Source organism: Rhipicephalus microplus, unplaced genomic scaffold (genome assembly GCF_043290135.1).
Source record: "Rhipicephalus microplus isolate Deutch F79 unplaced genomic scaffold, USDA_Rmic scaffold_15, whole genome shotgun sequence".
NCBI classification, from domain to species: Eukaryota; Metazoa; Arthropoda; class Arachnida; order Ixodida; family Ixodidae; genus Rhipicephalus; species Rhipicephalus microplus.
Genome location: NW_027464588.1, coordinates 5925807 through 5953191, shown reverse-complemented (window position 1 = coordinate 5953191; position 27385 = coordinate 5925807). Strand labels below are relative to the sequence as shown.

At 47.2% G+C, this 27385-nt stretch overlaps 1 long non-coding RNA gene across 1 annotated transcript in view; it reads right to left on the bottom strand.

Moving 5' to 3' along the window:
* Window positions 1-12433: 12433 nt before the first annotated feature.
* The window catches only part of LOC142784591 (uncharacterized), a 106277-nt gene continuing 91325 nt past the window's right edge, over window positions 12434-27385 (bottom strand). The window contains exons 2-3 of the long non-coding RNA XR_012888700.1: window positions 13442-13527; window positions 12434-12590 (exon numbers count right to left, since the gene is read on the bottom strand). This is a non-coding gene — a long non-coding RNA (uncharacterized LOC142784591). The remainder of the gene's footprint in view (window positions 12591-13441; window positions 13528-27385) is intronic.

Here is a 27385-nt window from a genome sequence, read left to right as displayed (position 1 = left end):
AACGTTAGATTTGCATCCTCCCGCACTGTGGCCGAATCTCCAGCAGTTCTTGCATTGAATCGGATGAGAAGCGAGGGGTTCTACTCGGAAGATCAGTGGCCATAATTTTATTTCTGACGGGAATTTTGTGTCCACAAATGTCGCGATGACAAATTCGGTTGGTAGCCTCTCGTTGTCGACTAGGCGATTACACCGGTAAATTGAAATTACGCCAGCTCCAGAGAGCCTGTCTAGGGTCTCAGCTGGACTCAGCTTGGAGTCGACTCCCTGTACAAGGCCTTTGGTACATGCAAGGTGAGGTGGAATAAGAGCACTCACCGGGGTAGCAGCAAAGGAGGTGCATTTAAGAAGATCCTGCACGCAGGTCTGATCCGGCGACCTACACACGATACCTCCTCGCCCAAATGGGCGCACATCTGTGATGGTCTGGAAATGATTTGAAGTAGTCTTGAGTTCCTTTTGAACCGCCTGAGAGTTTGTTAGTCTGATGAAGCCTCCATTCGTAGGTACCAGTGCCACGGGAATACTGTCGATACCACTTCGGAAAAAGGAGTCTAGCGGTAATTCATTAGACGGCAAGGACGCTGACCAGGTGGATTGTGCCTGGCCAGGAGAAGTAGTCGACATCAGCGCTAGAGGTACGGTTAGACTCAGAAACAGATAATCTATAAAACCGCACTCTAAGACAGAAAGTTAAAACCACTCAATCCTCCGCAAAGAACACCCCAGTAGGTTGAGCACGGGACACCAAATGCGCTACCTCGCTGCTCGGCGCTGCTTTCATAGATGTATTTTTTGCCGGTTAAGTGGGCTGCACCAGCCACAGAGATTAGCGCGCGACAGTCTGTATGCTTTGTCTTCTTCATCTTTATGCACTAGCACGTAGCAGGACCCCCGGTGGCGGAGGCACCGCCGTTCCGGTGCTTTAAAGGTCATTAACTGACGCATTCTTGTTGGGCTTGATGCGCGAGACATGTACAATATCGCTGGACCACACAGCAGATGATAATGAATAGATGGGGCCGTTCTCATAGGTGACAGGTCTTACTTGACGCAAAATACGGTAGGGTACCGTGTAATGAGACAAAAGTTTTTCCGATAGGGCCAGCCGACAATGAGGAGACTGGAGAAAAACGAGAGTACCGGAAGCGAAATGTACGTCTCTATGTTCCGCATCGTACCGATGGCACTGGTTGGTTTGCAACGCCATCAGCCGTGCACGAATGAGCTGACTGGCATGATCGGCTAGCGCAATCGCGTCACTGGCATACTCGCTGGTGGACGAGGTGTGAGCTGAGGAGACTGAGTAATAAGTACAGCGGCGAAAAGCCCGCTGTGTCGTGATGGGATGAAATATACGCAAAAGTTGCGTAGCGTAAGGCAAGGTCCCAGTCTCGGTGGTCGGGCAACACGCACATAGCGAGCATATTTGTTAGAGTACGGTTAAATCGTTCCGTGAGGCCGTTTGTTTGAGGGTGGTAAGCGGTTGTCAGTGTGCGTTGCGTGAAACAAGAACGCAGAATGTCGGCGATATCTTGGGATAGATATGTGCGGCCACGGTCTGTGAGGAGTTGTCTCGGAGGACCATGAATCAATAAAACTTCCCGTAACAAGAAGTCAGCGACGTCGGTTGCACAGCTGGTCGGTAGAGCTCGCGTAATAGCATAGCGTGTAGCGTAGTTTGTAATCACGGCTATCGATTTGTTTCCCATTGTTGATGTGAGAAAAGGACCAAGCAGGTCTGACCCAACACGGCAAAATGGTTCCGCGGTTATGTCGATTGGTTGAAGATGGCCAGCGGGTAGCAGCCACGGTGTTTTATGACGTTAGTGTAGGACACATGTGGCGACGTATTGGCGTACTGAGCGAGCAAGGCCTGGCCAGAAGAAACGGTGCCGGACGCGCTCGTACGTACGGGATACTACAAGGTGTCCAGCCGTGGGAGCATCGTGAAGTTCGATGAGAATACAGTGGCGCAAATGCTTAGGCACTACCATCAGACGGTCAGACCCGTCTGGTCGGAAAGTGCGGCGGTACAGCACACCCTTTTAAATGACAAAATAGTGGACGGAAGCATCATTTGGGGAGGATTCCGTACGGCTGATGGTGTCAAGCAGCACTGGAGCGCGCTTCTGTTCTTCCCCAATGTCAAGGAAGTCGGACACTGACAAGATGGGGTTCTCGGTGGGCTTGTTAGTGTCCTCAGGATTGTCGACAGCGTACCGGGAGAGGCAATCGGCATCATGGTGTACGCGGCCAGATTTGTACACCGCCCAATAGGAAAACTCTTGAAGGTGCAAATCCCAGCGACCAAGGCGGCCTGATGGATCTTTCAGAGAGTTGAGCCAGCAGAGCGCGTGGTGGTTTGTAACTACCAAAAATAGACGTCCATATAGATAAGGTCGGCATTTCACCACAGCCCATAAAAGGGCCAAGCACTCACACTCTGTCATAGAATAGTTACGTTCTTGGGCGGATAGGAGGCGGCTGGCATATGCAGTAACGCAATTATGGTCATGATGTTTCGGAGCCAGCACTGCACCAATGCCATGTCCACTTGCATCTGTACGAATTTCCGTAGGGGCAACAGGGTTGAAGTGTGCCAGAACCGGAGGAATAGTGAGAAGAGCGATAAGAAACGAGAACGCAGTAGCCTCTTTGGAGCCCCATGAAAACGAGACATTATTCTTGAAGAGCTGCATAGGCGGCCTCGCTATGTGTGCAAAATGTTTTACGAAGCGTCGGAAGTAGGAACAAAGTCCGATAAAACTGCGTACATTCTTCGCAGGTAGTGGTACAGGAAAGTTTTTGCTGGCGCTGCTTTTTGCCGGGTTTAGTTGTACACCCTTGGCGTCTAATAAATGGCCAAGTACTGTGATTATGGCATCCGAAGTGACATTTGGACGAGTTAAGCTGCAGGCCAGTGTGACGGAAGATGCCTAAGATGGCTGAGAGGCGCTCTTTATGAGTTTCAAACGTTGGTGAAAAGACGATGACGTCGTCCGAGCAGCAAATACAGGTGGACCATTTTAATCCTTTGAGGAGGGAGTCCATCATTCGTTTGAAGGTGGCTGGAGCGTTACAAACGCAAAAGGGCATGACCTTGAACTGATATAGGCCCTTCGAGGTGATGAATGCCGTCTTTTCGTGGTCCATTTTATCTACCTCTATCTGCCAGGAGCCGGAACGAAGGTCTATGGAGGAAAAATAGTAGTAACCATAGAGGCAATTATGTGCATCATCTATTCATGGCAGACGGTACACTTCTTTTTTGGTAATTTTTTTAGGTGGCAATAATCAACGCAGAAATGCCATGCACCGTCTTTCTTGCGGCCTAGCACTACAGGAGAAGGCCAAGGACTGAAGGATGGCTCAACGATGTCCTTGGCGAGCACTTTGTCGACCTCACTTTGGATAATGTGACGCTCGGCTGCCGACACCCGATATCGACGCCTATGAATAAGATACTCATTAGCAGTGTTTATGCGGTGGGTCATACCAGTAGCTTTCCCCAACAGACGGCCGCTGAGGTTAAAAACGTCGATGTAGGACAGCAGAACACAGAGAAGCTTGTCAGTATGCTGCGGCGTCAAGTTGGAAGCGACCATCGACGTAATAGCGCTGTCAGAGCAAGTGTCAGATTGATGTTGAGCGTAAAAGACAGAAGTAGCAGCCAGCGTGAAAACATCTACCGCATTGCTTCTAAGGTGCAGAGCAACCCCAAAGAGATCCATTGTGGCAGCACTTGAAATGTCAAGCTCAAGTTCCCAACTTCGAGCCAAGTAGAATTTCCTGCGACGCACAGAATGGTGTGCGGTAATGTAATGCCGTGGTTGATGGGGGCATCGGTGATAGGGGTCAGAACATAGTCACCGTCGGGAACTGGTGGTATTGAGACGAGCTCTACGTAGGTCAATTTCTGTGGAGGGAGGTGAGCATATCCCGTTGTGCAGAGGCGACTCGGCCGTTATGCAAGAAGTTCTGTTGCGGAAAAGTGAAGACTGTACTGGTCGAACAGTCTATGAGGGCAGAATGCGTGGACAGGCACTTGATGCCTTAGATTACGTCGTGAGGCATTTATCTAGAACCGCGAAGAGGACAACTGTGTGTCGACCTGCAATGCTCATACGAGCGGAGCACATTCCAACGATAAATGCTATTCCGACATCCGCAACACAGATGAACTGAGTGGTCGCAGGTGTGAGAACCTTCTTGAGCTTGCGGCGAAAATCACTCGTTATCACGGAAAGTTGAGCGCCGGTGTCGACAAGAGCAGCGACATGTACGCCGTGTACTTGTAGGTATATAAGGTACCATTTTGTCTGTATCGTCAAGAGAGAATTTTGTGTCTGTGCTAGCGATACAGCGCCACCTCTGGGAGCTGCAACACTTAGTTTTTCGTCGGGGAACCTCGCCGAAAGGTGGGAGAAGACAGTCGGTGGGGCTGTAGAGAACGAGACTGGCGACGTTGGGGGGATGGAGAGCAGGAGTAGCGGTATTCAGTAGGAGGTTCCTGGGCAAAAGGGTGCGGCTGGTCTCATGGCGATAGGCAGGACGAGCATGGAAGGGACGAGATGAGGCTTGTGCAGGAGAACCCCAGTGACTTCTGCAATGGCGAGAAATGTACCCGATTCAATAACATGAGAAGCAGATCAGCTTGTCATCGTGTGTTCGCCATGCGGAAGGAGACGGAACGTTGAGGGAGAGCTGGTCGGGAAGTGACGTGCAGGCGTGTGTTGAGGCTGGAAGTCGGTGCGAGGAAGCGGTGAAATAAAATAAATTCCCAAGCTTGCGATTTCCTGCCGTAGGACCGCTTGAATGAGGGGCAAAGTAATTGGAGGAGAGGGGCCAGGAGACGTTGGTCCTACCTTTGCTGGAGCAGCCACTTCAAGTTTCCGCCTGACAAGACACGCCAAGCTGTCATAGGTGTCTGGTGGATGATATCTGTCGAGACATGGAACGTCGCAGTGGTGTTCGGAAGGCGCTGGAACTGATGGCAGATGCGCCTAGTTTAGCTTGTTGGAACCAGCGGCATTCTTGAATAATCGCATCAACAGATTACACATTTTTGAATACCAACAGATTGAACGCATTGTCGGCGATACCCTTTAGAATATGCGCAATTTCGTCAGGCTCGGACAAGTTTTCGTCAGCTTGGCGCCATAGTGAGAGGACAGCCAGAATGTAACTGGTGTAGGACTCCGTGGAAGATTGTGCATGAGTCAATAACTCATTCTTCGCAGCTTCACAACGACCAAAGAGGTTGCCAAAAAGCTCACGTATATATTCCTTAAAGCTGTCCCAGCTTGTCATTTCACGCTCGTGGTTGTCAAACCAAACACGAGGAGTTTCGTCGAGATAAAAGATGACGTTTGCGAACATAATTGTGGGATCGCCGGTGTAAGTGGCACTGACGCGTTCGTAGAGGCGTAGCCACTGGTCGACGTCGGAACCTTCGCAGCTGGAAAACACGCCAGGGTCTTTGAGGGCGAGAAGCGTCATAAAAGTTGTTGCGGGCGCTGGTTTGACATGCCGGGCAGAAGGGTGGGCGATCAGGGAGGATGTAGCCGAGTCTTGAGTGGTCATGTTGAAAGCCGCGAGGAAGCGTCCTGTTCAAAGTTCCTTGGCAAGGACGGGGATCACACAACCGCACCAAATATGTTACGAAAAGGAGACCGACTCAACGGGGTAGTCATAGGTGTATTTTCAGCCAGTTAAGCGAGCGGCGCCAGCCATAAAGATTATGATGATGGTGGTGAACCTTCAGCTCTGCTGGCACTCGCCCACAAAGGGGGATCGGCCAAGAACCGGTCGGCAGGATCATCAAGTGTGCTAAGTCAGGCATTCAAGTAGTCTCATAGCCGTAAATAATAACAATAGACTTACAAGCTCATTTTTTTGTTGCCATTATGTACTCGCACACAGCAGAGAAAACCTCCCTGTGGCTATATCTTAATGTAATCCCACCGAAGGATTAAATTAGTTTCACGTTTATTTTTTAACCTAGCTTCTCAATTGGTTTGACCAGGAATCTTTTCCTTTGATAAGCATATCGTTGACAGGATAAAAAGAAATGATCTATTGATTCCGATTCCTTGCAAAGAGACACAACGGAGATGCTGTTAGTCCAGCTTTATGTAGGTAGTAATTTAGATGCGGAATTCTGCATCGTAATCTGGTGATTGTAATTTCTAACTGCCGAGATACACACCAATGCTTCTTCCAGCAAAATCTTAGATGTACGAAGTCTCCGACTTTATCCAATGATAATTTTTTCATTTCTTTGCGCAAACAAGCTATTCTACATCTGAGTGCTGTTACTTAGGCGAAATCAGGTAAAATAGGTTAGAGTGGTCCGCTTAACAATGCTTTGGCTAACGAGCCTGCCATCTCATTTGGATAAATCCCGCAAAGGCCAGGTATCCATAGCAAGTAAAATTTTTTCAGGTTTTCTGGTAATAAACTGCTAATCATACTCAATAATGGCAAATGTTTTGCTGTAGATAGTGCAGTGCATACTAAGAGATAATCGGTAAGTATGACCGCTTCTGATTCGCTTGCAGGAAGTTTAGAAAGCGCTAGAATTATAGCAAATAATTCAGCGATGAATATAGGCGTGTAATCTGGTAATTGAACTGATAAAGACCAGTCGAGAGAAGTACAGAAGATGCCTGCTCCTGCCTTTTCGTTCAATACGGATGCGTCTGTTGCAATAATGTTGTTTATGGACAGATGAGTCAAGTAATCTTTTAACCGAAAATTTAAATATAGAAGGGGCAGTTGTTTCGTATCAGAGGGGAAAATATGATCAAATTTATATTCAAAATTTGATTTGGGTGTCTTCGTTATCCCATTCTGATAAATATTTACATTGAGAGGCTCTAGCAGCGCTTGGACGAACCTAATCTGAGGGGAGTGTAGTTTTGACCTTTGTGTTCCAAAGAATGCGGTTGGTTCTTGAATAAAAACGTGAGAAGCTTGTCGCAGAGGTGAATTGTATATTTTTAGGAAAGTTTGAACTGTAAGTATTCTAAACCAAGTTAACAAAGGTGGAAGGCGCACTTCCACATACAAAACATTATTTGCCACAAATTTGGGGAGTCCAAAACACAAGCGCAAAGCTCCTCTTTTCAATAATATTATTTGTCTCATCTAGTAGGCCGCGCTGCCTGAAAATATTACACACACGAATTTCAAAATAGGCCACACATACATCTTGTAAATCAATATCAATTAACTCCTACGCAATCCTATTTTTTTATTTCCCAATACGCGTAACCACCCCAAGGCACGTGACGCTTTACAGCCAACCTCGTCTATATGGCTTTTGCATTTTAGCGTCCTATTATATACGATGCCTAGGTATTTCAGGAAATCGATTTGGAAAATGAGCTCGGTACGATACATCAAGCAAATGTTGACACGATCCTCAAAATAGAATGGCAGAAGCGCACTTTTTTTGATGTTCAATGACATATGGATATTGTCGAGCCATCCTTCTAGAATGTTCATTTATTTCTGTAATGCCTGTTACAATGAGTGCAAATCAATCCTTGTTGCGAAGAATGCAATATCATCTGCATATACGCACATTTGGATATTCTGATGAGTTGGAATGGAACTTAGTAATATGTTTAATAACACTGGGGATAGTACTGAGCCCTGAGGTACACCTCGTGTTTGCTTATATCTTTTAGAGGAGCATCCAATCAAGAAGCAATAAAATTCTCTGTCTTTCACAAACTCTGTAATTCACGCTATTATATATTTTGGAAAGCGATAGTCTTGCATCTGCTGGATTAGGATAGGATACTCCACTTTGTCGTACGCTTTAGCTAAGTCTAGAGTGACTAGTGCACAGTATTCACGGTGATGCCAAGCCAGCTGTGTGCGACTTTCCAAATCCACATGTGCACACCAAATGGAGTATCCCGATCAAAAGCCAATTTGTCTGGGGCCCAGTATTGTATGGTAATTGATGTAGTTTATTATACGGGCATTTAAGACTCTCTACAAATTTGACCAGGTTAGATGTCAATGAAGTAGGCCTTATGTTATTCAGGGTAAACTCCATTCCCTGTTTCTTAAGTATCGGAAATATTTTGGAAAGCTTCCAATCTGCCGGAATTCAAGAATTTTCAGAGAATAATTAACTATATTACGTATTTCATGTGGGGATATTTCGTATAGCACTTTAATTATTGTAGAGGTCACCCCATCAGGTCCAGGAGCAGCGGGCGGTAAGCTCTTTATCACATCTGCCAGTTCAGCTAAAGATATCTGGAAATCACAATCCACCCTTAATTCCACCATGGACTTTGGCACAATTGTCGTAAGCCTGATTTGCAAGCCTTTAGCAATATTTTCAAAGACATCAGAGAGTTCGAGAGGAGACATAACGATGGAATGACTGCTTTCAGCCTGTGGAATCATTTTTCTCGCACGAAAAAACCTGAACAGAATTTTCTTATTTTTAGACAGCCAGATAGTTTAATTTATTCATGTCATAGTCTTCTTTTTCTTTGCGCAGTAGACACCTAAAATCAGTGGCCATGAATTTATAATCATTCTAATTTTTGGGGCATTGGTAATTGACAGCATTTTCCAAGCCGCTTTTCGCTTTCTATACCCCCTGACACATTCTATATTTCACAACAGGCTAAAAGATCCCGCTGTGTTTGTGTTTACAGTAAACGTCAAATTTTTATTGATCGTTTCAACACCGCACATAGACTCATTGCCCTAAGGTCTTCCTGCATTTCCTCGCGAAAAGTTAACGTATATTTTAAGTCTTTTTTGCAATTTAGCATAATTTACGATTGAGCCAACTTTCCCTGCCAAACTAAACCTCGCGAACTTAGTTTCAAAAGTAATGGGAAGGTGGTCGCTGTTCGTAGCGCTATCTAAGATATTCCACGAGGATATGCTTAAAGTGGAGCTGAAAAAGGTTAAATCAATAGTCGATTTAGAGTTACCTTTTACAAATGTAGCAACGTGTGAGTTCAAGCAGGAAAATTTATTATCAAGCGTCCATTCCCACAAACGTCTTCCGCATACATCAGATTTGAAGCCCCAAGACACATGATGTGAATTGAAATCACCACACAGTACTATTTCTTTTCTGCATGAATCTACCATAATATTGTGTCATCTCGTGTTTTGAACTCCTGCAAGAAATTATACCTTTGCAAAAGAGTCTCGTAGTGCTATGTCTAACACCAGAATTTCGTTATTCGTATCTATACACTGATACAATATCTTGGCTCTGTGACTAAATTTAGTTGATATTAAGAAAGCAAGACCGCCACATCTACTCGACCAATCCAGCCGAATTAATTAATAATTTTTTATGTAAAATATTTTACTGTTAGCGAGCCAGGTTTCCTGAATGGCAAATATGTCGGGAGAAATTTGCGAAGAAATATATTGTAAATCTGTAGTTGCTGACCAAACAGACCGGCAGTTCCACTGCAGAATATTTAGGGAACCTATTTTGATGCTATACCGGCAGAAGAAACTGCCTGATCCAGAATATCTTTTTTCAAGGAACAATTTTTGGAAATTTTCTCGAAGAAGTCTTTCTTTGACAAGTATTTCTTGGATTTTGGGTTCTGAGAAGACTTTTTAGAAGGGGGAGATCTCTTACGTTTCGAAGTTCTTAGAGATTCTGTGTCCATATCTGTAAAGTCTCCTGAATCATCTGTCACAGGTTCTGACTCAGCCTGAACTCTATTTTTTAAGGTGCTGCTTTCGGAGAGATAGATCTATGATTGACTGTCGGATTTTTCTCCTCTGTACCCCTTTAACTCAACAAAGCGTGCGAATCCCGATTTTGCACAGAAACTGTACCAATGATTTGCGTCAGCTGTTGTGTTAACATATCAGCCAAGGCTTCAAAAAGAGTAGCTGCCAGACGCTGCATTGCTTTTTCAGTAGACTTTTCAATAGCCTCAGTTATAGACTTGGCGAGCGATGCATCCATTGCCGTTGTGTGCCGGGACCTTATGCCTGCGTAACCTTTCCATCGTTCATGCATTTCTGCTACCGCCTCCCTCCTAGAGCAACGCCTGCGTTTTATGACTTCTAGAACACCCATTTCTCTTTTTTTTGTGCGCTATTCAGCAGAGTCTGCAAGATGCGCTTCATTACACAAGCAGCACTTCTGGTCATCAGATTTGCAATCGCAGCTCTCATGACTCTCTCCGCAAAGACGACCTCTCGCCTGTGATCTGCATCCTTTCATGCTGTAGCCGAATTGCCAACATTTTGAGCACAGCAGAGGTTTCGGGGAAAGTGGTTACGGGGAAAGATTAGTGGACATGCCTTAATTTCTGTTGGTCTGACTCTTCCTGCAAAAGTTGCTATAACTGATTCAGTTGGCGATTTTGCTTTATCAGTCGTTCGGGTGCATCGATAGACTGAAACTGCCCCAGCTACAGCAAATAGGTCTAGAATTTCTCGAGCTGCCAGACTCGTATCTACCTCTTGGACTATGCCCTTCGTACATGCAAGATGAGCTGGAATAAACGGGCTCACCGGCTGTGCAGCAAATTCAAAGCGATGCAGAAGCTCTCGCACACAATTCTGATCTGCAGAGCAGCACAGGATACCCTCTCGGCCGAACATGCGGACCTCAGTAATCTTCTAAAAAGGCGACAAGGCTTTCTGAAGCTCCACTTGTATCACCTTCGGATTCTTCATTGGAATGGAACCCCCATTTGTAGGAACGAGAGCCACAGTGACGTAGCTATCTCCACTGCGTAGCAAGGTATCGAGAGGCCAATCCTTGACCGGTAGTGAGGCCAGCCATGGGGAGTGCCTTTGGCCAGGTGATGAAAAAGACATCAGAATAGTATCACTTGCCTGACCTCCAAAGGGCTGCAACAACGTTTAAGTTGAGAGAAACTAACAAGAAATGTGAGGAATGAAAAGCCAACCAAACCTTAGCTAAAAGGCTCCTGCCGCTCGACGTTGAGTCGATCTCCTATGAGCCACATAGCAATCCTGCCCGTGCTGCGATGCGACGGAGGATTAGCGACAAAGAGGTTAACTCGCGTCAGTCTAATGCTTTATCTTCTTCAACTCCATGCACTGATACGTAGCAATATCTATAGTTACCACAACTAAAGTAATCAGAAAGCCTGATTTTAAATGTAAACTCTTTTATTTATATATTTAGTGAAGAGTACAGTATATAATAATTTGTGGTACTTGAAAAATTGCCACGCACATGTGCAGATGTTCCACCTCTTTCAGAGTTACCCAAGACGCCATACAGTGAATAACGCTCAACTCAACATGTCGGATTTTATGAAACCATCTTTTCTTGCATGCGCACGAATTATACATCTATCACTGCATTTGTACGTAGTTTTGGTAAGTATACTATCGCATCGTTGTTATCGGTTAAGAAAGAGTACACTTATGCATCAACGGAAGCACTCAGTACGTCATTGCTAAACGAACTCTCAAGAGGAGAATATATGCTGCCTTCCCAGTTATTTTATTTTACACTCACATGTTCTAATTCAAGGAAGAAAAGCTTAGCCTTTAGCTTCTAATGACCTGACGCAACAACTCAAGCAGGCAGATTTTTTTCTACTGCTACCTCTTCGAAGCGGTTTAACACTATTAGCCTTTGAGTTTCGGCAACTTCGGAGAAATCTCCCCCTCCTTTTTGCACGAAAAAACAAACCTTCGTTTTCTTCTGATATAAACTGTCTCGACGCGGCTAATAAACACCACACGCAGGGAGGCTCTTTGCAGCTGCCTTTAATTAAAAGCGGAGTCTGATAACGCCACAGTGGACGCCGCCCTGCCGAAAACAAGTTCCGGCAACCTGCTCTGGCCAAGTCATTTGCGGCACTTACTGTAGCAGGAGAGAATGCGACACCGGCACCGAAAGAGCCCTCGTTAATCGCTGTGGTCACTCAGTAGAAAAAAGACGCGCCAGTCTGTGGCTCAATGCGACCGTGCGTTCGCTGTCAAAAGTACACTTCTTCCCCATGGAAGACAAGCACAGAATTTTCACAGCAAGCTGATTTGACGACGAAACTGCATGAAATGCACAAGAACTTCAACTCGCATGACGACTTGAGGCCTGTTTTCACGCTGAAACGATCCCCTACTCAGGGCTTATTGTTTACACGAAATCGCACCCGGATGGTAGTGTCGTTTTTCAAAGCAGAGCATATATCAAGTATTGAAACCGTGTTACAGACAATGAGGTGCGTTCGTAGAATGCCACGAAACCATGGTTGTAGCATGCGAAGCAAGCAGGAACCCCATTACACATTCGTACTTGAAATGTGGCGCAAAATGAAAAAGAGGCCAGAAAAAAGTCATCGTTGTGGTAGGAAGACGGTGAGTTGAAGCAGTTGATTGTGTTCATTGTCGAAAATTTTTGTTAAGTGCACCAGTTTGCGGACGAAAATCATCGGAAATAAGGCTCAATATGGTTTCAACAATGTAAAGCTATGGCGGTGTGCACATGAATTACTTACTTTAAATTGGTCCATGGAATCAGATGATACCAGAACTTGTGCGGCGAATAACCTTCGCAGCGTGGACTGGAAGGTAAGATTTTTCTGCTGTAAAACAATACAGGCAATTTTTCTTGTTATACTGTAGAGACATAAATTTCATACTTCATAAGGTGGAATTACAAAGTCATGCTTCTCACTACGGAGAAAATGCAGCTCTTAGTTGATGTAGAACTAGTAAGCAAAGTGAGAAACAATGCAACGCCATGTTACTAGACTGATTGTTGGCCTCGTTGGCACTTGCTTCATGACATAATTAGGCCGCAAATATCACAAACACAGAGTAAAAGAACACACAACTTTTGTAAGTGATTCTTAAAACAGAAAAAAGAAGATAAAAGTGAGCCCCGTAACTGTCTGCATCATGTGCGAAACTTCAACAGTTGCTCACAAGGAAAGGGGGTAAGAAGAAATTAAAAAGATGAGATTAAGAGGTATCGAGATTGAGATAGGGGAAAGGAGTGAGCGTCGTGCAGGGAGAGCGACACCCAAAATCAAAAAGAAAATAAGAAAGATGGACGCTGTCGCAGAAGTCTCAGGACGGGGCACCACTCAGCGAGAGCCCTTGTCGGCGTCAGGAGATGACGTAGGGAAAGCCAGTTTGCCATAGCTGCGCTCTGGCCTACTGGCTCGCCCCACGCCACCGGTCGCACAACCGCTCGGCGCGAAATTCAGCGAGTGAGTCCCCAAAACTTTTGCTTGTCATAATGTGTTCTGTGTTTGTGATATTTGCGGACAAAGTATGTCATTAACCCCGTTATTACTTCAAACACGACCATCATTAAGACAGCATGTATTGAATTTTATGGGCTAAGCTCCTCAGGCCGTGGCTAAAAAACAGTGGGCCACCAATATTGCTTTTCCGATAGTTTTGATCGTCACATACAAGAACGACTCACCCCCACCTCTCGCGATAAGGGCCGTAGATGCAGCCGTTGGCTTCTAGGAATCCTACGCTTTCTTCGATGAGGCAGGCAACATAGTTCTGAAATAAAACAACAAAGCTGTGGGGCCAACAATTTTCGAAGAGGTGATCCTAAGCTATCTTAACAACCGCTTTCGACCTCAAGCAATATAATCTAAACTCGCAACCGTGAAGACCGAGGCTCACTGTAGGCATCTCACACATTGCATCAACCTTGAAGTGCAACAGCTGCATTTAATTTCACATTCAGGAATCCAGCCGCTATCAACAGCGTGGTCATACGCGCGGTGCTGTAGACGACAGAAGACGGTGGCGTGCCCAACTGATTCAACAGCCCCCGTGGAAACGCACGTGACGGTCGCCCCACATTGAGCTGGGCAGCTCGCATTGCGAAGCTCTCCTCCGTTTTTCCTTTGTCTATGCGGCGCGGCGCTAACTTGCACTTCCCGGCTCCAAACACTCCACTGCACACTCGGCGTACTCCTTAGCGATTCATCACCCCAGAGGCAAATGAGCGTCACGGGTTTGCAAGCCAGCAGCAATGCCTGCTCGCCGCCAAGACTCTGCGGAGAGGTCCCGGAAGGCTGAAGCGAAGAGTATTCATCAGCAAGTGAACCTGGCTCTGAGAGCCAGTAAAGCAGAAACGCCATGTAAGTGGCAGGAAGCGGACCGGAGCTGAGGAAAGCGGCGACAAGCGAACATGGAAGCGGAACAGGCACGGGATGTAGCAGCCAAGCGCTTGAAGGGGTCATTACCACTCTGGAGGCGCGCAAGCGTGCTTAAAGGGCTACTTCCTAGACCACTTACTCTGACTCATTCTCAAGGTATGCGAACGCTTGTGGTTCGATAGTAACCACACCACAATCTCCTTCTATAGACTCGTCTTCTGTATATAAAGGCCTCGATGTTTAAACTTTTAAAGATTGTATACATACCGTCACCGTATTACAACGTGTCACGTCTTTAAATGATGTGTGGGGCGAATATTGCACGATTTTATCGATAAGCGCTGGAGCTTCGCCTTACACACAAGCATTCACTTCGTGGAGATGACATGAATTTTTTTTCGTGAATATATTTCATGCAAAGTAAAGGATGGACATGTCTCGGATGACAGCGATGTCTTCGGTATATGCCGGTGAATGTTGCACATTCAGAAAGATAACTATGTATTTCGCCACCAACATTCTGTGTAGAAAGCAGGCCATGATCTCTCCGGAATGGTGCGTCGACAATGAAAGCCGGAAAATGGAGCACGCCTTCGAGTGACTGACGAAAGCATTGCACAGAGCAGGAATTCTATCCGTCCCACGTGAGAGGCCACACGTTACCACGCTTTTTCGGCGACGCCACTCGGTGCGCCAGCCCTCATATATCACGTTCACTGTCATTTCTTTCTTCTCTGCGTACCGCTGTTTTTTACGTCGCGCGAGTGAGCACGTGCATCTTCATTATGATTTTCGAAATCCATTTGAACGTTCCACGCGGCGTAATTCTGAGAACCTTCTAAATTTCTCTGAAACTGAGTTATTTACTTATTGAAATAAGAGAGCGTCGTTCAGCACAGTGCAACCGCATTATTACTTTTCATTTGTTCATGCAGACATTATTCGTTTTTAAGTGAGCTGAATAGATAACATGAATACAACTTTCATAAAAACCACTAAAGTTCCCGCCAAAAAATGTTTCACTTTTCAGCAAAAGATAATTGGCTATTTAAAATTGCGCACGTTTCAGCGCGGATTTCAGCACGCAGTTCGTTTAAAGCATATAGTTTTAAAGGATATAGCATCCTATTCCAATCACTGCAAAGGGTACAATCTCGGAAAGCTCTTTCGTTGATTTCCCGTTTTTGAGTGCAGCCTATACAGCATATACACACTCAGTATGTGTATGTTTGTTTGTTTGTTTGTTCGTGATTGTCTGTGCGTGTGTGTGTGTTTGTGTGTGCGTGCGTGTTTACTCTAGTTGCAAAAGCGTCTCCATGCAGAGTTGCTAAAGGGTCGCATATATTTTGAGACCAGCTAGGCAACTGCCACAGGCCAATTTTGTGCTGAGGAACACGAGGACGAACGACGAAAACGGAGAACATAGTATGTGCGCTAACTTTCCACAAAACTGTTTATTTTCTCCGAATAACAAATATGTGCTCACACACTGCACCCAATTGTAATGCGGAGACAAGTACCATCTTTCGTCATTCTTATTTTAGGAAAACATGCGCAAACAATTGCACAAAATGTGCGCTGATCAAAGTCATAGTTTTGACATTGATCATGAACGAAACAACACAGATGTGGTGCCGTAGATACGCAAAATCACTCATGAAACAAAACCAGTCTGGTCACGTGAAAATGTGTAGGTAGTCTACTCCACCTAATCGAAGCCTAATTAAATTTGGAGAAAAAGCAAACAAGCTCTTCAGAAGTAGTCTACTTGCAAGATAAGGCATGAAACCTTGTTCCTTGACTGTAGAGAGGTGTATCAGCTTCCACTTTCTAGAAAAAAACAACACGTCGCATAGATGCATGGTGTGCTGTCGACAGGTTATGAGAGCGCTGCAACATTGCAGACAAGGGTAACAATCGGTGGCTCGCGGTGATATGCAGACGTAGTTGGTGCGCTCGGGGTTTTTGATAATTGACCAACCATAAAAAAACGCCAGGCTTGTGCGGAAGGTGCCGCACAGTCACAGCGAAAGATAAAAGAGCTGCCTTTCGAAGCATTTTCAAAACACTCATTGGGTAACTGCTGCAAGCACACTTGCTTGATACCCATTAGGGTATTAATAACAAACTTCTGGGTAATAGGTTGGCATTCACTACGCTATTTTTCTTTATTCTTCTGAGAATCGCGGTATTAGCTAAACACTTGCAAGGAATTTCGTGCCAATTTTTCAGGCAGTGGCTGACGACGATGAGGTATTAGCGGTGGAGTGCCACATATACTAAAGGAATGAAAACGAGCATTTGTGATGGTTTGGAGCATTGTACGGCCAACTCGTTACGCAATTCGCGTTGTGCGACGACTGGTATTTCTTTCTATGTTTTAAAACGCTTTATAAATCGTATTAACGGGATTGCTTGCCCGACATCAAGCCGGCCTAAGGCAAGTTTGCCAACAGGTCACAAGGACCAGAGAAGCTCAGCTTGAAAAAGGATCTGCCTCTCGATGCCTACGGCATCATATTTCTACCAGTATCAAATGAAGAAGGAATACCTTTCTACCTAGTTATGTTACTGGGCCTGCACGGTATATGGCAATCTAGAATGGCGGTGCGTCATGCTGATGTTAATACTCGTCCGGTTAGGCAATACTTCTTTCAATCTGTCTGTTCGTTCGTGGAATCACAAAAGGTTCAACAACAGGTGCCCGAATGGCTTCATCAAGTAGAAAGCCTTCTACAGATGAAAGAACTTTAAAAAGCCTGTTAAATATGACGCTGTTTACCCCTTTTCTTTGTTTCATGTTTATACTTTGTTTGATGTATATATGTTTGCGAAGGTTATATGTACACATGCAATAAAAAAACAGAGTAGCTCAGTAATAGAATGCTGGGCTGGCACCCAGCGGACCCGAGTTTGCGCCCTACAGTGTCTTTAATGCTATGTTTAGTTTTTTTATTTCGAGCGATGTTGTTACAGACACCGGCAGCGGTGGCGGCAGCGGCACACAATTGCGCGTGAACCAAGTTGCGATATCCTAACCGCTTTCGCTGTAAAACCGACCAGACTAATACTAGAAGCCGGCAAAATAGCCAAGTTTTGTAGCAATTATGCAAGCCCACAATCATTGTCCCTGTCGGATGAAGAATTGTATTTTGTGAGAGTGCACCCGCTGTCCGCCTCTGTGTAACCGTGGGGGCGCTGCTCTGGTGCTGACCCAAAGGTCACAGGTTCTACCCCAGTGGTGACAGTCGCATTCAATGGAGATGAAATCATAGAGTCACATGTTCTGTGTAGTGTCAGTTCACGTTAAAGAACACGAGATAGTCAAAATATCGGGAGCCCTCCAGTACGGCATCTTTTAAATTCATATCGTGGTTCCTGCTTCCCTTCTTTTTTCGCTCAGTCCGTGTTCTCTACTTTTCTGTCTCCCCTTCCCCAGTGCAGGGTAGCAAATTAGATACCTGCTTTTCGGTTAGCCTGCCTGTCTTTCTATATATATATATATATATATATATATATATCCTGATTATATATATTTTAATCCTGATAAAGGCCAGTCTACTGGACTATATATATATATATATATATATATATATATATATATATATATATCTTAGCCTGCTTTTTCCATCTTCCGGAGACGGTATAGAAGTATATATTGTTCTGGGAGGGCACACAGAGAAACGATATTTGCACGACGTCAAGCGTAAGCCGAGATGGCAAGCGAGAGCTTGCACCACAACCCAGAATCACGTCGTCTTTCTCGCTGTCTGTCTTGCTTCTTCAGGGTGGTGAAGTCTTGAAACATGACCCCCGGGTGCAGAAAAACTATTTCGATGCTTTTTTTGTGTTGCGGAGCGGTAGAGATTCAGGCGGGAGACATGAACAATGTCTGTAGACAGTGGAGCGGAGGGAGATGACTTCAGTGGGGCTATCTCGTAGGTAATTTTGGTCACCTGGCGCAAGGCGCGGTAGGGGCCTCAGTACCGGGAAAGCAGTTTCTCAGAGAGACCAACATGTCGAGTCAGGGTCCACAACAACACAAGTAAACCCAGGAAAAAGGAAACGCCGTGATGATGTGCGTCGTAACGTTGCTTTTGTTGCTCTTGCCATGGTAAGAGCTCTGGTGATAGTGTCACGGGCATATTCAGACGGCGAATCGACAGCTGTCGAATAGATGGTGTCGAAAGGTGGAGTTGGGTCACGGCTGAATAAGAGATAGAATGGTGAAAACCCAGCGGTATCATGGCGTGAGTAGTTGTATGCAACAACAACACACAATGCAACGTCCCAGATTATAGGTCGTCAGTGGAGAACGTACCTAAAGAGCATTTCAGTTAAAGTCCGATAGAATCGTTCGGTAAGGCCATTAGTTTGTGGATGTTAGGTCGTCGCAAATTCATGCTCGGTTTTGCAAGAGTGAAGCAGGTCGTCAATAACTCGACAGAAAAAATAGCATCCTCGATCTGTGGGGAGTTGGCATGGAGCACCATGATGAACGATGACATCGTAGAGAAACAAATCGGCAACATGTGTGACACAGCTGGTTGGCAAAGCCCATGTGATGGCTTACCGGGTTGTATGATCCATAGCGACAGCTATCCAATTGTTTCCGGAGGTAGACTCAGGAGATGGGTCCGGGATGTCAAGGCCAACTCGAAAGAAGGGGTCAATAAGAAGATCAAGTGGCTGGAGGAGTCAGGCAGGATTCATAGGCGGCTTTTTTTTACGCTGGCGCTGATCGCATGCTATGACGTAGCCGCGGACGGAGCGATAAAGCCTGAGCCAGTAAAATCGATGCTGAACATGGTCGTAAGTCCAAGAGAGACTAAGGTGACTGGTGGTGGGGGCATCATGGAGCTGGGCGATAATATTCGATCTGTCAGCGATGTACGAATGAATGTAGTCAAGGCAAGGTTCAAATTTTAAGAAAAACTGTATTGTGCTAAGTTACAGGTGAATCGGCAGTGGTTGCATGTATAAGGAAACTGAACTCGGTGCAGGAGCTCGATCGGATACGTCCGACGCTACTCGCGTCTCGGCTCGCTCTCCTCTTTCTGGCGATGCGTTGCTATGCGCTCCCGGCTCGAAGGCTCACTTTTGTTTTTTGAATGTTCGTTGAACCAATGGGCAACCGCGATGAGTGGACGCGCTCAGGGCTCGGAGTCCACGTTAACGCAGTGCAGCGTTTCCCGAGCAAGCACGGAGACGCTACCGGAGAAGGAGGCGCTGCCGGAGAATGAGACGCTGCCGGAGAATTCGGCTGTGCCAACTCGAGTGCCGCTGACACGGCCCTCCCGAAAATCGCGCCTGTCCTCAGGCGTGCGTGTCGTTAGATGGCGATGGTTCCGTAACTTCTAGGAGCGGCTCCTTATATCTACGAAGCTGCTCCACGTTGACGATTTTTTGGTTGATCATGCCCGGTGTGTGGGGTACTCTTTGGATCTCGGCCCTGTTTCCTCCGACGAGGGCCGTTATCTCGAACGGACCTTCATAGCGAGGATCTAATGTGCCTCGAGCGCTCAAATCAAGCAGGATGAGGTCCGCCGTTATGAACCTCGGAGTTCGCCGCTTCTTGTCGTATCGGACCGTTGTTTTGCGCTGACTCTGCAGTAGCCTCTCTTTTGTCTCCACACGTTCCCTTGCCAAGTCGTGTAGTCTATGAGACTCGTCGATGTCTCCCTCTACTGAGGCGAGGTTGAGCTCTCCTGGCAGTTTTGGGTCGTAGCCGTGCATGAGTCGAAATGGGCTGTGGCCACTGTGACGATGCTTCGTGGCGTTGATTGCTAGCGTTGCTCGGGGTAGTTCCTTCTGCCATTTGTCCTTGTTGTTTAGCATTTTGCGTAGCATCTGTTTCAACGTTCCTACCATTCGCTCAATCAGTCCGTTTGATTGTGGCCAGTACGGTGGGGAGCTCTGATGAGTAATTCCCAGTCTGTGATGGAATTGGTTGGTTTTCTTGTTCACGAATCCCTTGGCTTGGTCCGTAATAACGACACTGGGAACTCCAAATCGCGGAATCCACTGGTTTGTCATGAAGTCAAGGTAGTGCGCCGACGAAGTGCTCGGTACGGTCACGGCGTCCATGTATCTCGTGGCGTGGTCGATGCACACGAGGATGTGGTCTCCCTTCTCGTTTAGCGGACCCATGTGATCCAGGGATATCACCGCGTTTGGCTCAGTAGGAATATCACGTGGGATGAGGCAACCTTCATTCCTTGTCGTGCGGGCGTTGATAGTCTGGCACGTGTGGCAGGAGTCAACATACTCGCGTATGTTCTTTCTCATCGATGGCCACCAGTACTTTCGCTGGATCAGGTCTCTTGTCTTCTCGACGCCTAGGTGGCCGTTGTTGTCGTAGAAAACGATCATCACACTGCTTCTGAGGGCAGCGAGAATGATCACCTTCGACGGACCCGTCCTCCCTCGAGAGATTTCCTCACCAGTATGTCGTTTTCGGTCTCGTAGTCTGAAGATTTGTGCTTGGCCTCCTACCGAAATCTTTTGCAGTCAGAATCCCTCTCCTAAAACTCGCGTAGGCGACTGTGTTTGCCGACCACTACTGCGTAGCAGTGGAGGTCTCGGGTCGAAACGCCCTGGTCGAAAGCCTCTGCAGATTCCGACTGCCTCGAGAGTGCGTCAGCCGCGGAGTTCTGGCGTCCTGGCTTGTGCTTGACGTCGAAGGTGTACTCTGCTAAGTCGAGCGTCCACCTCGCAAATCTGCGGTTGCTGGCTCCCTTCTGGACGAGGTATGACAAGCTGAAGTTGTCCGTGAACACTGTAAAACGAGGGCCTCCTCTCAGGTAGACCGAAAACTTCTCAGTGATCGCCCAGTGGAGCGCCATGCACTCAAGCATATTAGAGTGTAGACCACGATCGTGCTCGTTTAGTGATCTGCTTGCGTACTCTATGATTCGCTCCTTTCCGTCTTGATTTTGAGAAAGCACCGCACCCAGCCCGGTTTGCGAAGCGTCGACGCGAACGTTAGTCGGGCAGTCTGGGCGGAAGCTCGCCAAAATCGGCGGGTTCTTCAAGGTGTGTTTTATGGCATTGACGGTTGCTTCATGAGCGTCAGTCCACAAGAAAGGAACGTCCAGAAGGTGCCGTAGCTTGTGCGTGACCTTTGCAAACTCCGGTATGAACTTTCGGTAGTGGTTAGCGAACTGCAGGAAGGAGTACAGCTTCTTTGCATTGCGATGCGGCTCAAACTTCTCGACAGCGGCAACTCTGGATTCGCCCAGTGTTCGTCCTTCGGCAGAGATCACGTAACCCAGGAAAGATACTTTGTCTTGAATCAACTGGCACTACCGTAGATCCATCTTCAAGCAATTGATCACGACTCTCCTGAGTGCTTCGTTCAGCAAATCTAAAGCCTCCCTCACTATTGTGGCTCCCTGCCCGACATCGTCCATGTACGTAGCTGTCCTAGGTAAGCCATCGAACGTGCGACGCATGACTCTTTGCATGGTCTGAGGGGCCTTGCAAAACCCAAAGGCTATTCGAAGGTATTCGTACTTTCCGTCTGGACTGACGAATGCGGTCTTGTGTACGTCGTCCGGCTTCATTCGTATAGTCAGAAATGCCGTCTTCACGTCCAACACAGTGAAGCAAGCCGATTCGTCGCGCATGACATCGTCAATAACGTCTTCCATGACGGGCATTGGATAAGAAGTGTTGATGGTTTTCTCGTTGAGCTTGCGATAGTCGTGTACCATTCTTCATGGAGTCGTCGGGTGGTGCGGTTGGTCGACGAATATCTTTGGAGCACCCTACTCGCTTTCGCTCGGCCTTATGATGCCCTTGGAGAGGTAGTCATTCACCTGTTCTCGGATGAACTTACGATCAGCCGGTGAGCACCTGTACGGCCTCGATGATACTGGTATATTGTCTCTGAGTTCGATGCTGTGCTCAGTGTGCGGACACACGACCAAAGTGTCGCCTTTGGAAGTGAACGCTTGGTGATGCCTTAACAGAATTGCGTGAAGTTGTTCCCTCTCTGCCTCGGTGGCATCCTTCGTTATCTTCCGTGTGGCGTCTTCGACTAGACTCGTGAAGTCTTCGTCGGGTGTGGGACGTTTCGTGTTGAGGCGCGCGTACCCTTCGTCTTTGGAAACACTCTCGTCCGATTGCCGGCAGAACGTCGCAATAAGCGTTTCCCCGGTGCGGTGTGGTGTGCCTTGTTTCGGGGGTGGAACTTCAGACAATGAAAATTTTCCGGAGGGCTCGACTGGAACGATTGTCACATCGTTTGACGTGTGAAACGTTACGTCGACGTTCGCGACTCGTCGCCAGTCTGAACCCAGAATCAGGTCGATGCCGCTGGGCAGTTCCGTTACCACGACGTCTTCGAGTCGCACATTCGTGGTGCCCAGTATCACATCAAGCGTTGCAGCGAGAGTTGGGCATACGCTGCGGTTGAGAACTTCAATGTTCTCGCACGATACCCATGCGTGCGTGGGAATGTCGTCCGTCAAGGCATTGGCACTCATGATGGATAAGTTGGTGCCACTGTCAATGCACACGCGGACGGGTCGGTTGTTAGCAGTACCGGACACTATTGGTAATGTGCCGCCCGTCGAATGCAAAAAACAGTTCGCTCTTCTAGGTGACATAGTCCCTGTTTCGTTGCTGCTATTGTCCCTCTTCGCTCGTTTTTCGTCCGCTCTGATCGTTGATGGCGTTTTCGGCTTTCTACAATCACGGGACAGGTGACCGATGTCGCCGAAGTTGAAGCACGAACGAGCAGAGATGGGCCGCGGGTGTGGAGCTCCCGAGAAATCGCTGCGCGGGTTGGCCTTCGGCAAGTTGGCAGAGCTGCTGGCTGGCACCCGCTGGTTCGAACCCTGACCACGGCTCGCTGTAGACGATGACGGTTTCTTGTCGTTCTCGGCACACACGGTCGTGCGACGCCTCGCGTCGAGCAAAGCCGCTCTGTCAATGAGTTAGGTTACTATGCCACACAGCTGCGCTGGGAGTGGATTGGCCCATGTGTTGTCTTCGATGCCGCTGAGAATGAGGGAAATACGCTCTTCCTCTGCTAAACGGTACGGCGCCTTGTTCAGAATGGCGTTCTTCGAGTACAGTTACTCGACGATGGTCTCGTGGCTCTGAAGGCGTCGCTTCGTCTGCAGTTCGAGGAACTCCTTCATTGTCAGCTTTCGTTTGAATCGGAGAATGAGCGCTTCTTTTTATTGCTCCCAGGTGTCATACTGTGAGCCGTAGGCGCTGTGCCAATCCTTGGCAGATCCCGTCAAGCGGCTTGCTGCTGTCACCAAAGTCAGCGATGGCGTCCAGTGGGCGAGCGCTGCGATTCTCTCCACTTGCGTACTCCATTCTTGAGCACTTTGTTGCGGCGTCCCATCGAACAAGGGGATTGAGGATGACGTGTCGCTTGTGGAATGAATCTGAATCGGGCTCGTCGTCAGTGGACTTCTCGACAGCGTGTTGGCGAGCAGGGCTCGTGTGTTCACGAGCGCGGCGAGGATCTGGGCCATGGAAGGTTCTCCCTCGTGCGTTGAAACGGTCGGCGCGGCGGGGCGTGCCGCGTCTTGGTTGGTGCCGTTGTTCAGTGACGGTGGCCGCGTCGAACCCGAGGACATCGTTATGTCAGCAGGGACGGAATCGTGCAGCCCGAGGGTTGAAGTCGTCACCCGTTCCGTTGGCAGTGAAGCGTTCTGATGGGCTTCATGCAATATCTCACGTTCACTCGTGGTCACACGGTTAAGCTGGGCTCACAGGCTCCTCAGTTCAACGCAAAGCCTCGCGTTGTCGGCGGACAGTGTCTCCAGGTGCGCCTGCCTGTCGTCGTCGTAGGCAGCCTGGTCCTTCGTTGACGAGTCCGTCGGTTCTAGGGCTTGGCGAGTGATGTTGTCGCGGATGATTCTTGCGATGAGCTCGTCCTTTCGTCCGGAGCACCGTAGACCTCGTGCTCTCAGCTCGTCGACAAGTTGCTTTTTCGTTGCATTGGCCATCGTGCTGTGGTCGAGGGTCTTGAACACGCTTTCGACGATGGTCGTTTCGGAGTCCCGAGACGATGTACGGCGCGGCGTCGCTCCTTCTCGTGGCGTCGTTTCCTCCTCCGCATGCAGCTCGGTTGATTCACATCCTGTCGGCTGCGCCATGTCAGCGATGTACGAATGAATGTAGTCAAGGCAAGGTTCAAATTTTAAGAAAAACTGTATTGTGCTAAGTTACAGGTGAATCGGCAGTGGTTGCATGTATAAGGAAACTGGACTAGGTGCAGGAGTTCGATCGGATACGTCCGACGCCACTCGCGTCTCGGCTCGCTCTCCTCTTTCTGGCGATGCGTCGCTATGCGCTCCTGGCTCAAAGGCTCACTTTTGTTTTTTGAATGTTCGTTGAACCAATGGGCAACCGCGTCGAGTGGACGCGCTCAGGGCTCGGAGTCCACGTTAACGCAGTGCAGCGTTTCCCGACCAAGCACGGATACGCTACCGGAGAAGGAGGCCCTGCGGGAGAATGAGACGCTGCCGGAGAATTCGGCTGTGCGAACTCGAGTGCCGCTTACAGATCGTAGGTAGGAAGGCACCGCAAGGAGCAGTTTGCGCTCATTTGTGTTGACATTGTAGTGGTACAAGGTGCGTTTTTAATCACAAACAGTAGAGTTGACGGATGGGCGTCAGAGAGTTCTGCTTCTCAATAATGTCACGCAAGAAGGGATCTCGACGCTGTTGAACACGGATGTTGTTCAAAACAGAGAGAGAGAGAGCACACATGGCGGTGCTTCATTCAAAGTCTCTTGGGGGGGAGGTCCAGTGGATGGCGGGACAAACAGTCAGCCAACGGCCAGATTTATAGGACACTCAGTAGTCATACTCTTGGAGCCGTAGTGCCCAGCGAATGAGACGCCCAGTGGGATCCTTTAACCATAGAGAAATAAAAAAAGGCGAAGAGTGGACACTCCCGTAGACCCCAGCGGCCCAATCGACCCTAGCACACCTGGTGGTTGGTGAGAGCAAGTGGCGTGCGCTTCCTGTTTCGGTTTCACTGGCGCAAATTTTGAATTTTTATTTTTTTTATTTCGATTAAGTTATAATAAAGAGAGATGCAGGTAGTGACAATTCACTACGATTTTATTCATCGCACTTGTTCTTCTTCTTTTGTTCACTTGTTGATCACTTGTTCTTTTCGAACAAGTGATCAATGTATATATCAGTCAAAGAGACACAGTATCCGCAATGTTTTATTCAAAGGCAAGGTAGAGTCTGAGAATATAAAAAGCACAATATGACAAAGGTAGACAACAAATGCATCTCGCCTTACAAATAAATTGTAACAAATATTGTAACAAATACAGAGAGAACACAGACAACGCACACATCGCTAGAGTTGGCAGAAGCCGAGAAGCTGAAGAAGTATGACACACCGGGCCAGTGGGTAAGTAAGGATCTATGGCAAAAACACCGTGCACAATGCTGATGAAGAAGGAAGAAGTGACATATACACAGCAATGAAGTCGCGAATCACGCCTGGGCTTAACCGAAATAATGCATAGAAAAAAAGAGCGCACAGAAACCACACGACACAATATAGCAGAAAGGCAAAGGTGCAGTGTGCTGGCTGTGCTTAAGAACAGCTAGTCCAAAATGAAAAAAAGCAGACTTGATGCCTGCTTGTCCTCAGAAAGGTAGGGCTTTGCAGCTTGCTCACTACGTGAAAGACAAACTTTATGCTACAACACTGGCAGGTCCTGTGGCTCTTCTTATCACCAAAAAACTTAAGATCCCAAGTGCTTTGCGTCTGGGTGTTGCTGTGACGCTTGCGAGCTAAAATAGATTGTAGTCATCACTTATCCAGAATTGTGGACCTTAACTGGTGTTACGAGAGCGGTATTACAGGGCTAATAAATAGCAGAAGGAAACCACTTTGGCTCATTATTTTTCACAAAGGCTCTACATCGCACGTTATCACTCACAAGCTATATAAAAATAAAATGGCAGCGTCCGCAGCCCCATCAAACGCTACAAGTTTTGGTATTCTTTTGAAAATTTTGATGGGCGAGATGAGGAGGTTCATGAGAAGCTAAAATACAAAAAGCGTGATATCGTGAACTGTGCCCACTTCATACTGTGCTCCTTACCCGCTCGAAGACACTTCAACAAGCGGTTTTCTTATCGATATATTACTTGAGCTGGAGAGATTAAGCATACACAGTGACCAAGCGACCCCAGTAAAGTGTACAGTTCGCCCGCATTTGCTACAAAAATACAGACAGGATACCCAACATTCTTTTTAAGGTTATGCAAATCACTTCGAGCGAATACACAGTGTCCCTACTCCTCATAGCGGGTAACCAAAGCAATGTATGCAACGAATGAGTGGTTAGTTTGGTGAGGCTGTCTCCGCAGTCTTTTGATAGTTTTCCGCTGTGCTGCTACTTTGGCTTGCAGATGTTTAATGGTTTGCTTGTACTTCATTGATGGAGACATTGTCGCTGGCACACAGGAACGCACTGCAATAAACAAAAAATGGATGTAAAAGCGAAGAACAACTAATCCCATACGAGCACTTTCTTCACTCTTTCAGACCCAAGGTACACAACTTTCTGTGGTGCAAAGTTTTCAAATCCACTACCTAAAAACAAACCATTCACAATGTTGACAATGCACAAAAAAATGAAAATCACTGAGAGCCCACCCTTACATTTTGTAAGTGCACACGTAGTGTCCTTTTGAGGATAGTTTCCTCAGAATGTCCTAAACATAAAATAGCACATTAAAACAGCTGCAACAAAAGCATAGTCACCATTTTCTCTAGGGCACTCAGACGTGGAGCTGTTGGCGGAGACATCTTCTGGAGGGTCTTGTGAAGCTTGTTCAGTGCCTCGGACAGTGCTGTCGGAACAATTTTGCGAGCGGCCTGCGGAAGTCTCAATATCAATCCACTCTGGTGTTGAAGTGAACATACAACTTACCGGTCACACAAGTTCCTTTTGTTACAGCTGAACGACTGGTTAAGGTTTTCTCCGGCAAGACGAAGTCAGCAGCAATTCTTTCACCAGCTACAAGGGAGCTGCCACCTGCAGAGGTTTGATCAACAGTGAATTCAGGTAAAAAAAAGAAATCGCGACACTGAACGCACCCTGTTCATCGGGGCACCTCAATGTGTGGGAGCCGCTTTTTGAAGCCTCTACCGCAGGTCCTGAAGAAATGAAATTACGACAACTTGTCAGTAAGAGGATTAAAATAACACAAACTGAAGCTCATCCGCACCTTGCAGTGCAGCTTCTG